Below are 4,950 nucleotides of genomic sequence, written 5' to 3'. Positions count from 1 at the left end.
ATGTAAGGCTATTTTGGGAAATCACCGTTCGGGCACTGGCTGATCGTACACACTGCTTCTTTCCGCTTTCCTCAAATTCCTTTACTTTTTAGAAAAATTGTTCCTTTTATGAAAAACTTTCTCAAATCCTCAGTTTGAGTTCAAATACACCCGTAGGTGCATCCGAATCCCTCAAACCAAGGCTCTGATACCAATTTGTAACGACGTAAATTTCCAAAACAATTTTTCATTTTTAAAACATAATTTCATTCAAAAGAATTATCAAAAACCCATTGTAACACATGTCATCCGAATAAAACAATCCCAAGATCTCAATACATAAAACTCCATCAGTGTGTACATATCATGCCGGTTCCTTCCCGCGATCCTCGCTGGTACCTGAAACACATATCACATAAACGGTAAGCATAAATGCTTAGTGAGTTCCCCAAAATACCATGCGCATACAACTAGCCACTCGAGGTTATAACTCTACTAGACCTTCCGGTCATTGTGTCTCAGGGGCCTTCCGGTCCCATTCTTGGAGGAGAACTTCCGGTCCTACTCCATCGACCTTCCGGTCCTACTCTGTCGACCTTCCGGGCCATACCATGTTGAACTTCCGGTCCATACCATGTTGACCTTCCGGTCCATACACTGACAACCTTCCGGTCCATACCATGTTGACCTTTCGGTCCATATCACACTGACCTTCCGGTCCATACCATGCTACTCATAACATACATAACATATACATATCATATAGAAACATATATCACGTACTGGTCCTAGCACATAAGACCTTCCGGTCACACATTTCATAACTCATAAACATAAGACCTTCCGGTCACTCATAGTTACCATTCCATGTAAAGTATAGTGAGAAGACTCACCTCGTACGATGTCAGATAATCTCTCTTGCTCGATAACCCGATCTAGCCTCCTCCTATCAATATAATAACATCTCTAATCAATACTTACTCTTGTCCTTCTTCCTATAGAATGGGTAGAAGACCATTCTACCCCTCCCTGTCCTTTCTTGAACTAGCTTGACCAAAACCCTAAAATTCAACCCCAGTCAACGGTCAAACTTTGACCAGACTTGTCGAGTGCACTCAGGTGACTTGGCAACTACATGCGTGTCTTCTGAATCCTTCCAGGCCTCACTCGACTCGTCGAGTCAACATCTCTCCGACGGGTTACCCATGAACACGAACCGTGGTGCAACACGATCCGAGTCGTCGAGTCCGCTCATGGACTCGGCGAGTTTCTTCGATGAGAATGCTCAAACGACCTTCTGAGGTCAGATCTGTTTGTCTAAACTATAGATCTGACCTTCCCATACACAATAATCACGTAAAGGTTCAACCTTTATACTCATGCAACCAACATAGGGCTTCTTTTGGTGAAATAGCTTCTAAAATGGCAACCTAGGTTCATATCTCTAATGGAGTAGCATAAAGCAGGGAGTTTAGGGCTCTCTGGACCTCTCAAGGCCCAGATCCAGAGTTTAACACTCAAAGGGACATCATAAGCATCATATCCAAGCCAATAAAGGATAGAGAAAACCCTAGATTAAAGGGTTCTACACCAAAACATAAGAAGGGTTCGATTTAGTACCTCAAAAATGGAGTTTCCTTGCTTGAAACCACAGAATAGCAACCCCCTTGACCTTCTTTTGTTGGAATCTCCTTCTTCTTTGCAAAAATCACACCAACAAGGATTAAAATAGCCCTTCTCCTCATACCACACGCTCAAGCTCACTAGGGTTTCTCTCTCTGGACTGGTAGCCGAAAATGAGGGCCATAAGGTTCCTTACATAGGGCACAGGGCCGAGGATTTAGGGTTTTCACCCACAGTGCCTACTCGGCGAGTCTACTCTTGGACTCGTCGAGTACTTCATTAAACTTACGTAGCCACCCCGCTTCTACTCGACGAGTTATAGCACCGACTCGTCGAGTAGATCAATGATTCTCAAAAATAAATAATTAAAATAATATACCTGGAAATCCGGGTGTTACACTAGCACCACCAATCAGATTCACAAAGTTTATGGAAGCTCTGATCGTTTGCCTTCTACTCATACACGGTAAGATAATCATGTTTCTCTGTCAAATTACCTTTTTGCCCCTGAGCTATGTCACACTGCAAAAGAAGCATGCTACATTTTTCCATGTCAAATTACCTTTTTGCCTCTGAGCTATCTGCAGGCACTACCAAATCCTTCATGAACTGTGAAAAATTTGGAGGTTTCTAAGAAGCTCTGCTTCAACTTTTTCCAATGTTTTGGCTTTTGCAGCTGCATAGTTTCCAGACCCCCCAAACATCGCCACTGGAACCTGAACCACATATATAAATTATATATATTTACTTATTTACAATAAAGAAAAAACTATTTAAATAACACAATTACCTTAATATTTGGTTCCTTTTTTGTAGAAGGAGAGGTGAAGTTCCCTAATTGCTGCAAAAAAAAGCAATCCCTAAATTTACAATGTATCAAATTGCAGTCAATGTGTATGCCTTTTGTGACAAGTACACTGATATAGCTTCGCAAGGTATGTATTTACTGATATTGTTTTGTTCTGGGTTTTGTTTTATGAAAGCTTGAATAGTAATACATTGATTTCTCATAATTCTTTGCATTTATTTGACTCAGCTCGCATTATGCGTGGGATTAGAATTGCTGATCGTTTAAAATTTCAATTTTCCAGAGAAACCTCTCATCATAATTAAAAAAAGGGTTAAGGGTTGATTGAATGAGAGAAATGAAAACACCAACACTCCATGGCAAATAAGAATAAAAAAATAAATATATGAGGCAAAAAAGGTAAAACAAACTCGTATGTATGAATATGATTTGTATGGTAATTAAATTTATAGTGTATGTATGTTTTGGTTTGCATGCAGTCTTTGTTTGGCAGCTTGGACAAACTTGTAGCACCTGATCGTCCATGCCCCACTCTTGGTAAAACAAATTTATAGTGTACTTCTTCCATTCATGTTAGTAATTTCTCATTATGATGTGTTGTTTCTTGTGCAATTTTATTTTTAGGAGGTATTTTACTTTATTAAATGTTTAAAGTTACAGGACATGAGTATGGGCACATCATGGAACATTTTAGGGCAGTTGTTGGTCTTCCTCTTGGTGATCCATCAATGAAGTGGCCAACTTGCATCATGTAATAACATTTTAGGCGAAGATGTAGGTATATGTTTTTTTTAATGAATAATGTAATCATATGTATGAACATGAAATAAAGTTTGTTATTTAGTATGTGATAATCATGTATAGGGAGAAAACAACTTCTATTGATTTGTTTTATCTTTCCATGGATCGATTATTTGTATGACATTAAATTTTATGCAATGGATTGTACTTTTTGTATATGGTATTTTATTTTTTGTTATGAGACATTAAATGCAAATTTAATTTGAAAATTAGTAATCTATAAATAAATTTTTTTTAACATTTAAAATTACGATACGCAAAAATGTGTGTCATCTTCATTTATGACATGGCCTTTCTTGACAGGGGCTTCCTTGATACACATTGTGTGTCCTAAACACACGCGTCGTAAGGTTACGACAGGTAAATGCGTGTCGTCTTCCTTTATGACAGGGCCTTCCTTGATACGCATTGCGTGTCGTAAGTGCGTGTCGTCAATGCCCGTCATAAATAGACGACGCGCAATTGTTGGGTTTTGAGCATTCTAACACTCCTATGGTGTACATGCAACCCTAAATACCTTGGATCTATGTTTTCTCTAATATACATGCAAATGCTAATATTCCAAGGTATTACCCTATCTAGCATACAATCATAGATACTTGGGTAATAATATAGATAAAATACATACCTTTTGTAGTGTAGCTTGACTCCATGGGGCTTGAGTGCCTAGTGCCTCAAATATGACACCTCATATGGCTCACACAACATCAAATGCTCTTGGAATAACTTAGAGAGAAATCCACACTTCAAGAAATCAGCTAGCCCTTCTTTTTCACACATAGTGGCCGATTTTTGTGAATAATATGATGCTTATATAGTATGTTACAATTAGGGTTACACCATGTAAACCCTAATTGTCATGACCTTTCATTTCCATGACCCATGGGTTAAGTAACCTCCATGGAGCATCCATGGAGTATCCTATGGGTTTAACCCAACTTGATTATCCATGGAGCTTTGGCCCACTATATAAGTTATGGATGATTTACACAATCAACCCATATATTTAATTAGTCTTCTTTTGATCACAAAATTAATTCTAAATTAATTCTTGATCAATACTAATTAAATATTATTATTCTTATTATTAATATATTAGAACCTATAATATATTAATAACCATAAGTGTCTTATTTCTCTCATTTAGTCTATCCAAGTGCATGATGCCACGCAACCCAAATGGACCATGCCTGATCGGGTCAAGTTCATACCAAATATAGTTATGGACTTAGACACTAATCCAACAGTCTCCCACTTGGATAAGTCAAAAACTATTATTTCGTATGACTTCAAGAACCAACTGGCAATCAGCTCTCAAAAGCCGCTGTCGAACTCTGACCTTGTAATTGAACTCTGACCTTGTCAATGACTTGTCCATTAGATAAGGGATCATATATTCCTCCATTCTAGATATCATATGGACTGAGACATGGATTATAAATCATTCTCTCTGTCCATCTGTTGTTTCCCGATTTCCGATTCATGATGACTGACTGATTGAACAAATCAAATCAGTCCTGGCTTGGCCAAGCACTCACATGTGTCATCACTAAATCATCGAGGGGCCCACAGATATCGCTTTTATCCCGAAGGTAAAAGGAATGGATAAACTTCGACTCATATGGCTTGTTCTACTATTTGTTTAATCATACAGAAAGGCACGTTTTATAACATCGAGTTACCAATGCGTTTTCGTGCAATCAATGTACTATCAACTCATAGTAACAACTCATATCTCT

This window comes from Lactuca virosa, chromosome 5 (assembly GCF_052849685.1).
Source record: "Lactuca virosa cultivar CGN04683 chromosome 5, Lactuca_virosa_CGN04683_v6, whole genome shotgun sequence".
NCBI classification, from domain to species: domain Eukaryota; kingdom Viridiplantae; phylum Streptophyta; class Magnoliopsida; order Asterales; family Asteraceae; genus Lactuca; species Lactuca virosa.
Note: the sequence above shows the minus strand (reverse complement) of the source record.